We start from the raw sequence: 15,224 nt of genomic DNA on the forward strand, positions 1-15,224 counted from the left end.
TGTTGAGGGTTTATTACAATAAGATAATAGGAGAAGAATAAAGTGATCCATATTTTATTCTTCTGCAGTGATCAAGGGATATACCAAAAGGGACAGTGTTATTGATAAAAACTCCTACGTAAGCAAATAGCACTCACTGTCTATGTCCGCTACCTACCCTAAAACTTGTTTTTGTAGTTTGATAGTTCAGCTACCTATATACGTACTTGTTTATTTTTACATTTCGTGTTACATTCACTGGAACAACGCTTTTTTTACATCATGTCCTAAAATATACTACCTCGATCATCCCGAAACAGACAGCATCAATGTTTCGCCATTTCTGTACGTTAATCTATGTCCGCACTCGAGACTTCACTCGAGACACGTTGCGGAATTCGGCTTGCCTCGGCTTGGCGGCGATTGGCGATAATAATATGATTTCTTTTTACTTTCGTAATTACTACATCTTCCCATAACCCAAGACGGCATTTTAATGGTTTTCCTATATTATTATATCAAATTGTAAGCAATTCTGTCAACAACAAACGCGTGCGTAGCGTTTTCGTATCGAGGGAGCGACTCGACCAAAGGTACCAATTGACTCCATTTAGGCGATTGATTTTCGGCGCTCTAGTGACATATCTACCACTTTTAATACTATAAATATCATTGGTAGAAAGAAGGTAGTAATTTATCTCTATCTGTAGATTGTATATTGGGAATGGCCGTAAGTCTGTAGTGAATCCTGTATTTTTTAAGGGAAGTTTATACCCCTAAAAGCCTACAGGAAACATGAACGGGGGTGTATTGTACCAGGGACACATAAATTGCAAAGGCTATCTGTGACGTATCCAAAAGGATCGAAGCTCACTTCTGACCTTTAAAACAGACCGGTTGCAACGAGTAGGTACAATGCCGTCACCTGCACCACAATTCACATCTTGCATCCTTGTTCATCGCCCTATACCATAACACGTTTGCAGTAACAAACATGTAATGTATCGAAACTTGTGAAAACAAATCGCACATATTGTATTGTCACGTATATTTTTGTCTAGAATTTTATTATAAGTAAAGAATATTATTAAAACGTACTGTTTTAATTAAAGATTTGAGGCCATCCATTTATTACACACAAATAAAATTAACAATATAATAATAGCTTTATTTATTATAATGTTAATTTAATTTATAGGTACATATATGGTTAATTTACTGTGTATTATCTTATCGTTTTATTTATCACTAGTAAAGTACAGATGGATAATCTGACTCTCACTTAGCCAAGTTTTATCAGACTTTTTTGCGTCTACTATGTTCTTACATTGTATGAATTGAATGCGGGGTGGTGTGAAGCGGCAGTCGTCACGAAGACGGCTATGGCTCCGTGAACAGAGCTCCGAAGTGTTGTATGTGAGCAGAAGGGAGATCGATATAGTGTGACGTGTATCGCTACTATTACTACTTGTGACCAGGGCCGGATTCACACATGAGTTGCGATTTCTTCGGGCCCCAATTTTGAATTAAACAATATGCACATTAGCAAGGATTTGTTCGATTTACCAAACATTGAAAAATCATTTTTTTAAACTACTCTAATTAATATTTTGTACCTACACATTCTTCAACAATTATGGTCAGTGCTTATAACACACCATCGACAACATAAGTACATGCTCTGTATCTGTAAATAATATATATACAGTGTGGTTTTTTGGGAAGGGCTGCGATGGTCAAGCCGGAAACTACGAATCTTTTCTATTTCCTTTCGTTTTAAGCAATACATTTCTTTGTAAAGATTGATCCTTATCAGCAACAAAGTCCATTGGTCCAATAATACAGTTTGTATTTTTTTTTGAAAAATCGTTCGAGTTGATATCCGGCAAAGGTTCAAGAAATTTTAAAAACTAAATATGCAGTTATTGTTTTCTTATAAATCGAGGCCATGACTCCTTTCACGACTTTTCTCTAAGCCTCGTAGTTTCCGACTTGGTCATCACTGCCCTTCTCAAAAAACCACTCTGTATATATATACTATAAATTTAAAATATAAAATAAAGCTTATAAACCTTTGAGGATCCAGATCAAAGGCCCTACAATTGAATTTGCTGCGGGCCCCGTTCTCGCACATAATCCGCCACCGCTTGTGACCTACTGGCTGCAACATTGTAATTTGTAGTATTTCTAGATTACCAAGTACAATTTATCTGCTATCGAATCATGTTCTCCTAGTACATTTGTTTACGCGCTTTGACCGGAATGATGGCCAAATCCACCACTACATACATGTTACAATAAATACACACTTACTTCTGGAACCCTGGTACATTTTTCATCTTTTATTACTAACAAGATGCTCTTTAATAATTAATTAATAATAAATGTAGTCCGGTCTAATAAGTCTATTATTAGCGTGAGGTTACATAAATTCGCGCCCATCTGCAAATTGATGGGATTGTTAAAACACTATTATAAATTAAATGTAAAAAGTCCTCATTGATCCGAAACCTGGAAAAAAATTACTCGTGGTCAGAGGTCACTTAAACGGGTTTTTCGTGATTTTCAGCAAAACGGTAACTGCTACCATAAAATTAGCCCAGACAAAAATTGTAATGAAATGAAATGAAATGAAATTTTATTTGCAGGAAACATTGTACTTAAGGTGTTAACAATATAATGGATAATCTAATATGTTTCGTCAATTGACATGCAAAATATGTTACAAAATTGTCTAAACACTAATCGTACTGTTATATTGAAACATGTCGGATTTCACAATGATATCAAAAATATTTATAAAATGAAATTTTAAGATATTATAATATGAGACGTAAATAACTTAATAATTCATTTAGTATCTATGTATAATATTAACAAATTCAATGTCATAAAAGTATATTAATTTACATATATTATTATCAAATAGACTAATTCATTTTGTATTGAAAAATTCATTTAAACTATAGAAGCACTTATTTGTTAACCACTGATGCAGTCTTCTTTTAAAAACTTTGAACGGTAAATCTTTCAATTCATTGGGCAATTTATTATATATTTTCACAGACAATCTGAAACAATCTCTACTAAAAGATGCAGTTCTACAGAAGGACATTATGAGTTTATTTGGATACCTTGTGTTTAAAACCTTCTGGCTTTTTTTTGTATAGAAATCACACATATGTTTTTGAACAAATAGGCTTATTTCATAAATGTATAGGCATGGCAGCGATAGAATTTTCAATTTTTTAAATAGCGGTCGACAAGAATCTAGGGGGCCGGCTCCACAAACCGCCCTGCTACACTTCTCCTGTCCAATAAATAAATGCCCTATGCTCACCGAGTTGCCCCATATGACCAATCCATATCTTAAAGCTGAAACCACGAATGCATGATATGCCATTAGCGCTGTTTTTTCACCTATTGTTTTTGATACGCGTTTGAGGACAAATACATGTTGGTTAATTTTTTTGCTAATTTTGTCAACATGTGACTTGAAGGACAAGTTGCTGTCTAAATCTGTATCAATAGATCTGAGTGTAATCTGTAGATCAGGTCATCTATAAATGTAATCTATAAAAAAATGTCTGAATACTTTTTTCCCTAAGAACCATCATTTTGTGATATTACGATTTAAAAAATTTTTAACAAAAAAACAACCGCCTTCAAAAACACTATTCCAAAACAATAGATATAATGTGTACTACAAAGTATAAAAATAATTACGTATTTTTATACAATCTAATTAATTTATGCTTTCCTAGTTACGATTATTGTTATTTTTGTTAAAAATGTTTTTATTTTATGATTTTTAGTGAATTTAAAGTATACTAACTACTAACAATTTGTCTAAATATTATAAATTTTTCAATGCAGCAATGAACATAAGTACTTTGCTATTTGATTACAGACAGTGTTTTGTTACTTTGTCATGGATGGATGTGATCAGATCTCACCAAACTATCTTTGAAGCATATGCTTTCCAATAAAAAAAGAATCATCGAAATCGGTTGGCGCGATATTGAGTTATACGTTAATTTATCAACCACTTTGCTATACGTATGTATAGCAAAATTTAAGACTTTAATGGTTTTCTAATGGATTCCACTGTCAGATCTGGACCAAATTACAATGGGACCACTTGGGAAGCACCAGCTTTCAAATAAATAAAGAATTATCAAAATCGGTTCACCCAGTCGAAAGTTTTGAGGTAACAAACATAAAAAAAATACCGACGAATTGAGAACGTCCTCCTTTTTTGAAGTCGGTTAAAAAGTTGTAAGAGTTATGCATTCGTTTCCACGCCACCTTTGATGTAGTGAACTTGGAACATTTTGTTCTCTCCGGCAGGTCTCTATATTCCAGTATAGATATATATTTATTTATAACAGCTTTGATCTGTTGTGATTCCGTTTATCTTCAAACTTCTGGATAATTAAAGATATCGGCACGGCCTTAAAGTGATAAAAGCGTCAACGTTATAAAGTATTCACAATTCTTTTTTGTAAATAGTTTCCCACCATCTATCGATGTTTGCTGAGGTTGTGATCATTAGTTTTAGTACCGCGGACTCTCGCTACATGGCCAACAGCGCCAAAATGGCGAATATCAAACAGGCACAAAAGCACTTCGACAGCCGCCGGTCCAGTGGTGTATAGTAGAGGTCAATGTTATCTACGCTCGCCGTTCTACAAATCTAACTTGCTTGCGAAACTTATTGTGTAAATATCTCCAGAATGCCCTTCCCCTTCCTAATTTATATAAATGATCTACCTAACCTTGTAGAAAAAAAACACAAGGTGGTATTGTTTGCGGATGACACTTCACTTATATTCAAAGTGAAACGAAGCCAAGTTTTATATGACGAAGTAAACAATGCTCTATCTGACATTGTGGACTGGTTTAGCGCCAATAACTTATTGTTAAATAGTCATAAAACCAAATATATTAAATTTACCGCGCCAAATGTCAAAAATGTAGATGCGAATATTTTATCAAACGGAGAGGTGGTAAAACCAGTGGAATCTGCTGTATTTCTTGGCATTACTGTTGATTCCAAATTGCAGTGGGGCCCCCATATTGAAGGTATGGCGAATAGGCTTAGTTCTGCAGCATATGCGGTTAAGAAAATTAGACGGTTAACTGACATAAATACGGCACGCCTAGTATACTTTAGTTATTTTCATAGTATTATGTCCTACTAGCTGACCCGGCAAACGTTGTTTTGCCATATAAATTAAATTTTATTGATCTTTTGCTTGCTAGTTGATAAGAGATGGCACTAGTTGTATTCATTAGTAACAATCACACTTCTTTTATATTTTGTATAATTCTCTTGAGTACGCTGTAACACAAAAGTGGCGCTGGGCAGGTCATGTGGCGAGATACATGGACAAAAGATGGACAGTAGAAACGATAATGTAATCGTTTTTTATAAAAAGGTAATCTTAATATCCATGCAAAAATGCGATTAATGTTTTTTAATTACGAAACTACCTGTTTACAAAATTTCATTAAAATCGTTGGAACCGTTTCCGAGATTCATTTTATATTTATTTTATATATATATAAAATGAATAATAAAGTATGTATATATATATATATATACAACGTGAACCAGAAAGGGTATAACATCCCTTCAATGATACGTTATTTGGGTCATTTGCAATAGTAAGTTTTAATAAATAAATAAAAAATAAGAAAAAAACTTCCCTACGAAATAAAAATATTATTTTTCAATTTCTTTTCTTAGACAACCTTAACTTTTAAAGAGACTGCCAGTTTTAGGCGGGATCTTTGTTTATAAACAGAATGAGGTCAACCTACCTATGGACTTAAACATAAACAATAATCTATGATTAAGGAGTATGCACACTACATGAAATGTAGCTTGTGTCTATGTATTTATTCATTCATTTTTTACTTCCTGTTATTGCGAAACAAATAAACAAAATAAGAATTTACATAACATTACACAGTTTCACATCTGTATTCCTGAAGGGTTAGGTGTATTTCTTCCACCCACGTTTCACAATGTTTAATTCCCACGTAATAGGGGGTGAGCATCTACATTTCTGAACTATGGGCTGCTAGTGAGAAATTTCCTACGAAAAACTCAATAACTGCCCCATTCCATACCCAGGCCGGGTAGAAAACCCGGTCCGGGAATGGAGTACCTATTATTAATACGATGATGGTCAAAGATATCCATATTTGACAAAAAAAATCCCTGAAGAACAATTTCTTAATAGGAGTCTATTAGAATTATCTTTATTGGATAAAACATTTTTGAATTTAAATGACAAGTCTCATTTGCCCAGTAATAACAACAGCTACAGTGCCATACAGACCAAACCATAATAATGCTTACACATTTTTGCTTCACGGCAGAAAAAGATGACGTTGTGGTACTCATAATCTACAATTACAAATTTGGAATTATTTTCAATGTAACTTGAAGAAAACTTCAAATAATTCTACATTGAAGTGCTTACGTAATAACTTATCAAAAATGTGAACTCTTTTAATTTCGAACATAATAAACAAATCTTGAATGAAAAATGGTGCAGTGTGTAGGGTGCCTTTAGAATAGACATTTACACACACACAGAGCAGTAAATATCGTGTTTCAAAGCACAATTCAAAGAGTATTAACGCAGTCAGGCCGATCTTTTCAACCTAACATATTTAAATAAATACAAAATGTGAAAACACAAATACAATTACACTAGTTTTTATCTTTTAAACGTGTTTTATTTAAATGTGTAACACTCGTGGAAATCAGAGTAAATACTAACATATCATAGTTTCATAATTAGATTAAAATTAACTATCTTTATTGGGTAATACATAACTACAGTAAATACAAATTTAGAAGTATTTTCAATGTCAGCTAAAGCAAATGCACATACAAAATAACTTTGTCTTCATGGCAAAATGAGAACACAAATTGCTTCACAGCTGCAATGAATAGTAGGCATTTTACTATTATCTGATATTATGTCACATCTACGTTTTTCATCTGTTTTAGGTCAAAGAGAGTTCAAAAAAACAGCTGATTAGGGTTGAGGTAATCATAGTTTTTGCGAAAACTTAGCACTTTAAATATTGTATTAAAATATAATGCTAATTCATTTCTGACTTCACATAGTCATTAGAGATGACCTAAGGAATGTCTGGTTCAAAGCATAGTATACCCATTTAGTTTCACCTTGTATATATAAAATGAATCTCTCTTGATTTTAATTCACCTCATAAGCTATGAAGATTGAAGACTTTTTCTGTTATCTGAATAATACTAAGACTCACCGTGCCAGCCAGTTTATTCTTCTCACAACTAATTAATGAAGTTCAGGTGATTAGTTGGCTTCGTAGTATCGTGATTAGAAGCGTGTTCTATTTTTATGCGAGTGAAGTGAGAGTAGCCACGTCCCGCGCCCTCCCTTTCCCCTCACTCGCAGTGTGCCTGCCACTAAACACGAGAGCAAAGTAATATTCCGTCGTATCTTCAGCAGCCAATTCCTTAAAGAGTTGGTAGCTTGCGTCATGAATGGATCTTCTATTAATCCGTTTTCGAACTCATATTTTTCGTCTTGCATGTTCAGCTTCCAAAAGTTCTTCGGTTTCAGATACCACCGCGTTTAATACTTCTTTAAGTACTTCTTGCAATTGCAAGCGCTTCACAGCTACTAAACAAGAATTGGACACTACTTGCACTATACACCTGCACTAATCATCCTCAATAACTAATCAAAGTGAATCCAGGCCTTTAAAGATAGTGGCATGGCCATATTATCACACATGTTGTCATATTATGGTTACCATATTCATCTCCGCATCGATTTTTCCTCTAAAATAAATAATATTAAATACCTAGGTACTACGATTTTATTTGTTAAATATTAAAGCAGTTTGTAACGACCTACCCTCAGAAATAAGAAATACCAAAACATTGACTTCTTTTAGTTATACTGAGCCAGTGTGACCAGGCTTAAATATAGTGTTCACTACTTGAAAACATTGAATCGGCAATGCAGTAATTTTGCTATCCTATTTTATATATTATTATCTGTTATATATCTGTTATTCACATACAGCTGCACAGTAAGAAAAGAAACAAGCCCGCTGACATTTTGACGCCCATTTAGTGATTTAAAATCCTATTTTGTATACAAATACATAGTAAGCTTAGGAACATCTAAATTTTTGGTTTCTCCATTGTATTATATCGTATTTCAATTTTTCATTAGATTTAATTTTAATAGAAATAAAATAAAACCACCATCAACTTAAATATTATTTAATAAATTAACATATACAAAAACTATGACATAAAATTAAATACATTTCTAACACATCACTTTTTCTTGGTACATTGGAATAACACAAATAATAAAATAAGTAAATAAAAATGTGGGCATCAAATACCCTCATTGAAAATGCCAATAACATAAAATAAAAAAAAATATTAATATTAATAAAACTTAAAACAGCACTCATTTGTTTTCGCTGCATAACAAAAGATAAAAGTGATAAAACTTAAAGCCGGTACAAATATCGAGAAGTGTCACTGAATGCGATTTGAAAATTTAACATCTTTTTGAGTGCTAATTGGTAAGCACGTACCTAATATGTACCTAACTAAAATCATACTTAAATCTAAGTGGAGTTTGTTTGTACGCATTTAACACCTTATCTAATAATTTTGCAATAAAAATAATTAGGGTTGTAACTAGCTATTTAACTACCATAAGATGCAGAGTGTTTCGGAGAATATATAGTATATGATATAATGTTGGTGATAACTTATCCGGAACCTTTATTTTGGAATATATAATAATAACGAAAGCGTCATCGGCTGATCAAACGAAATTCCCTTTGGTAAGCAAATTATTGTAAGCGCGGCTTATTATCTAGTTTATAAGTGATACCAGAATCTGATACAACGTCTGAAAACACAAAAGGTAGTTTTAGTGTTATATTGAAATATTAAAATCCTTCTCCTTCATGAAGTATCATTAACTTTTACATCTCTCATATTCGGTATGGTTATTATATTTATTTTATTCAGGTCCTTATTACCCCCAAATGGGGCTTGTAGGTGACCAATTAGCGCTCAAGGGTAATAATGTAGCTAGAAAAGCCCTAGGGCGGTAAGTAATTAAAAAAAACTCTTCATTCTTTCAAAAAGTTCGCGTACACCTAACCATCATACTGGCAATAGACATTATGCATTCAGCCCAATGACAAAAGAGGTGGCTTCGCTATTTAGCCGTCTTTGTATGAGTATAATAGTCATCTATTTCAAATATCGAACGGCGAAGCTCAATTTCGTTCTTGAAAAAAATAATTAAAAAAAAAATTAAAATGGCGGGAATAGAAAACTTTTACTTTAAATATTGTTTGTTTTTGGGATTTTTTTATAATTAAGTACTTGCCAATTGGGAAAAAAACATGAGTTCTGCAAGTGATGAAGATATATGCTGCACTCCCGATTCAATGAAAATGTAAGCTGAAGCAGCAATTAACAATATTTTACCTGAAGGTTCTAAAGAAAGATATTTGTTAACTTACGGAGTTTATGACGTGGCGAAAATAAAATCGAGTAGTCTTTATCTGAGACTATTCTTAACATACTTTAGTGAGCTATCAAAAAAGCTGCAGCCATCTAGTTTGTGGTGCATTTATTCAATGTTAAAATCAACTATGAGTACTAAACACGACATCAATATCAAGAACTCAAAATTTTCATCATTTCTAAAAAGACAATTAGCATTAAAAGCAAAATGTCAAAGGTATTTACAGCGAAAGACGTGAAAACATTCATAAATGAAGCCCCTGATGACATATATTTAGCTGTAAAGGTACGTAATAAATCACATAATGCTCATACTTCATCATTTATCTTTTAAATTCTTACAATCCTATAAAACACACTTATTTTTATATTTTGCTTGTTTTAGGTGGTTCTTATCTTTGGTATAACTGGCGCATGCCGAGGTATCGAATAGAACAACAGGTTCAGTGTTTAGTACTTAAACTATCGAACAGAAAAACTATAATTGATCGAACATTTGTAGTTCCTCAAGAATTCGTACAAGATACAGAAATCTTCGTCCTGAAAATGTAAACACCAACCGATTTTTTTTGAAGTACCACCAAGGCAAATGCTACTACAAACAAGTTATTGGAAAAAATACCATCAGAAGTATGCCGAAGCAAATCGCAAGTTATATAAAGTTAGCAAACCCGGTCATTGCTTCCGGAGAACATCGGCTACACTTTTAGCCGATGCTGGGGCTAACTTAACCACTATAAAAAGGCACGGTGGGTGGAAATCCAGCAAGGTGGCTGAAGGTTACATTGAAGATTCCATACAAAATAAAAGTAAAATTACCAACCAAATAACGGAAACTATTCAGCTGTCAAAAAATGAAACATCTTTCTCAAGAGATGATCTGCAACCATCAACTTCTGCTGAAGAAAGCTTCATCCAGACAGATTTGGTCCATGACCAACAAAAACAACATGACAAAAAAATTGAAAATAGTTCTTTTTTCACTATAAATTTTAACTAATAAAATGTTTTATTATTGTAATGCCGGTTGTTTTCCACTTACCTCACAATCGAGATGTAAAGCAGAGTAGTTAGCTCGGGTGGTGTACCCTCGAACTATAGGCGCACTAAATATCTCGGGCTGCAATTGCAATGCCTTACAGCCCTTGGCTACTAATCTACTATTAATGTCCTTGAAAAGTTCAATTAATATAACGAATTATACCTAACCTTGTACGTTTGTAAAATAATAAGATCTTTCTAATGTTTTCAAATCCGAAACTCGTTGAGACATACATAGAAACTAGCTAGTAACTAGGAGGCTTTTATAAACACAAGAGAATTAATATAGAAGTTATTATTATATCATATGTTTCTGTAAATGTTTAACAAGATATTGTTTACGAGTAAATTTCTGCGGACAAATGTCGCATGTATAAGGTTTATCACCGGTATGTATTCTACTATGTATCTTCAAATTACAAGATTGATTGAAACTCTTACCACACACATGGCACGGGTAAGGTTTATCACCGGTATGTATTCTACTATGTGTCTTCAAACTACTAACTTGATTGAATCTCTTACCACACACATTGCACGGGTAAGGTTTATCACCGGTATGTATTCTACTATGTGTCTTCAAACTACTAACTTGATTGAATCTCTTACCACACACATTGCACGGGTAAGGTTTATCACCGGTATGTATTCTACTATGTGTCTTCAAACTACTAACTTGATTGAATCTCTTACCACACACATTGCACGGGTAAGGTTTATCACCGGTATGTATTCTACTATGTGTCTTCAAACTACTAACTTGATTGAATCTCTTACCACACACATGGCACGGGTAAGGTTTATCACCAGTATGTATTCTACTATGTGTCTTCAAATCACCAGATTGATTGAATCTCTTACCACACACATTGCACGGGTAAGGTTTATCACCAGTATGTATTCTACTATGTGTCTTCAAATGACAAGATTGATTGAAACTCTTACCACACACATGGCACGGGTAAGGTTTATCACCGGTATGTATTCTTTTGTGGTTCGTCAAATTACCATATTCAGTGATACTCTGGCCACATTCATCGCGTGAGTCAGGTTTTTCACCAGTATTTTCACCTGTACGTTGCTTTAAATAACTGCATTGATTAGATATTGTTCCACTAACATTACTGGATTCAGTCATTTCACATGTATTATGTTCCTTTGAAGCATCAGGTTCGTTGGGCGTTGTTCTACTAATATTATCCGATTGAGACTTTCTATCTTTATATATTGTCTTATGTTCTTTCAACTCAACAGATTGTTTGGTTGTTTCACCAATAATACTGGTACTAGACTCTGAAGGTATTTTATTAGTTCTCTTGGAAGCAATAGTTTGATTGTGCGTTGGTTCATTAACATTGCTTGAATTCGACTTTTTAACTGGAATATTTTTCTTTATTTTCTTCAAGGCAACAGATTGCTTCACCGTAGTTTCACTCTTATTACTTGGATTGATCAGTTCTGCGCACATTTTATCGTACTGCTCATTACTAGCTGCTAGGCGTTTAACTGTAAAATACAAAATTATATTATCGTTATTATTAACACCTTTGTCACGTAAATTACTTTAGATGGGCTACTTAGTGAGTTATTTGAAAATAATATTTGTATTGGTAACTTAAAAATTATATATAGTTATTTACGACGGGACACATAATTAACGTGTGTAAAGTACGTGGAATGTGCATCAGCTCACTGAAACCTAATTAAAAGTCATGTTTCTTTACGCAATATTACCTAATATTATTATATTTTGAAGTGAATACTTCTTTAGCATCGTTGTGAATTGAAAGTTAATGAAACGAAGCGACATACTTAAATTATAAGATTTAACGTGGGCAAAAATGAGATAGGAAGCATTATACAGTGTTTTGGTATCAGGCGATCATAGTTGAAGAAAAACTTGTCTTATGTATGACGCGAATATAACTTAATATATTGTGACGTCATGCGCAGGACGTTTACTACATAGACACCAGGAGAACATAAATATGGTAGTGGTAATAGTAATGTCTTTCAATGCAACATGTTCCAGGACTATATATGCAGTTTAGAGGTTCGAATGCAGGTTTCACTTCTGACATGTGTACTTTGTAGGCACGCAATTGTTTTTATGGATGATAAAGACAAATGGGTGGTTCAGCTGCCGATTATAAGTAATTACCGCCACCTATACTATCTTGCTTCGAACTTCAGAGGATTACAAGTTACCGTTCTTTTAGATGTATGTACGTGCTATTCTGAAGGTAACCATGATGTATTGGGCTGGAAATACAGCACAAATACTTCACAATACAAACACAATGAAGGAAAGTCTCTACACGATGCCAAACGATCGATCCGTACGCAAAAATTGGCTTGCCGACGATTCGGGCAGAGAATATGTGTTAGAAGTAGTAAATTTTGGACGATGCTTGATTTAAAACCGCACCTCTGGTGATTTTGTCTTAAATGCCCTTAACCCAAAGGTGATCCAACTGTCTAATAAATCTTTATATATTTATTTCTCCTGTTTTGGTGATATTTCTATTGGAAGCTGGTGATGCATTTGCAATCGCGGGAAGTAGAATTATTGATTTGTAATATCTATTAGACTGAGTAGGTTCCATGAAGAGAAGAGACTAATAGATCATCAACATCATCAGCCGGAAGTCATTAACTGCTGGACAAAGGCCTACCCCAAAGATCTTCACGATGATCGGTCCTGTGCTACCCTCCTCACCTCATCCCTAGGAGTGAGGGACTAATAGATAATATCAACGAAATATATTAAAATTAATAGTTATTTACATATACTAGGAATAAGTGTCTCACATTTATCCGTAGGTAGGTATATAAATTTTTCATAACTGTATTGTATTGAAATACATTTTGAAACAAAAAGTTGTTTGATGAACTAAAAACCGAAGTACGCATATAATTAATTTAATTACCAAATTCGTCTACAGGTGAGTTATATCGACCGATGTCGACGTGCAGGCGATGTGCGAACTCACTCCCGTAGTAGACCATCAGCTCCGTGTTGCGGGGAATAGTTCTGATTGTGCTAAAATATTTAACGAGCTTAAAATAGAAATAAACTATTCTTAATGAAAGCAGTCTATTATAATAATTAAAGAATAAAAAACGGCGCTACGTACCATCTGGTGCCGTTACTCAGAGGGCGAAAAGTTGAATAGCTAAAGTTGTTTCGCCGCCTAAGAGATAATTTATGAAATAATTATCATCTTAGATTTTAAATTATTTTCTTACAAAAATATAGACTGGAAATTTTAATAATTAACGTAATATGCATATTAACTCTTTTAAATTAATTGGCCACTTATTTTACAAATAAATGTCAATGAAAATACCATCAACTGAATGAGTGTCTTACGAACGCTGCCATGACGGCAATACTAGCGCCTACTCTTTCTTTTCCCTGTATATCTCATGATGTTAAACAGAGCCCTTCAAATATCCAATTACGGTATTATAATTATTTACAAAGTGGTCAAATAAGACAATGTTTTGTCGGGAAAATTTTAAGTCAAAAATCACTCACAATTATGTTAAGACAACAGAAATATTTCAACATTAATGGTAGTCATGCCAAAATAAAATATAAAATAATCGGTTCCATCAACTTATTTTTCCTATATTTTACTTGAAATTAATAAATAGTATATAAAAAATAAAAAAAATCATATCCTTTTTAATTATTACTCGTCAATGATTATTATGACTAATTGAAAAAAAAAATGAATTAAAATATTTATTTCTGTAACAAAAATGGTACAAACATAATAGTGGATGTGACCTTCTATTAAGTGAGAAACACCTGTGCCAGAAGGCCACTCTCTCTTCCATATCAATTAAAATTAACAGTACCAAGAACTAAGGCTCACAAATTAAGTCTAAAATATAATTTAACAAAAGAAAAATATTATACAAACAGCATGTCTGAGTGTGTGTGTGTGTTTGTGTATGTGTATGTATATGTATGTGAGTATGTGTGTGTATGAGCATGTGTGACATTGACAGTTATGATAAGTTTGGGACTTCATGAACTTCCTAGGTGAAGACCTCCTCTATCTTTTTCCATGTTCCTCTGTTTTTGCACAGATTCATCTAGTCTATCCCAGAAATATCTGCTATATCGTCAGTCCACCATCTTTTCTTTTACTCCCTTATCCTTTTTTCCCACTATTCTTAGAGTCCACCAACCATCTGTTATTCGAACTATATGACGGCTCATTGTCACTTTAATTGTAAGGCCTTTGTGAGTGTATCTGTTCCCGCAGTCATATTTCAAATTGAACTGCTCCAAATTCTCTGTATTTTACCGACATTAAAATACTTTTCTTATGCTCTTGACACGAGTTTAACTTTATTTAAGCTTTTTACCAAAGGCGTATTTTTTTCATAATATTATCTATGTTTGTTCCGCTGATATTTAAGAGTTTCAGTACATTATATGTACTGGCGGTATGACTAATACTATCGAAGGCTTTGCTATAATCGATAAAAGCTATGTACAAAGAACTGTTCAACTTAAACTAAAAACCTACCTGCACAAGGAATTTCAATATTTATACATATATATATAACGTAATATAATATATATAATATAACGTAAACACACACACAT

This window comes from Leptidea sinapis, chromosome 2 (assembly GCF_905404315.1).
Source record: "Leptidea sinapis chromosome 2, ilLepSina1.1, whole genome shotgun sequence".
In the NCBI taxonomy this organism is placed as follows: Eukaryota; Metazoa; Arthropoda; class Insecta; order Lepidoptera; family Pieridae; genus Leptidea; species Leptidea sinapis.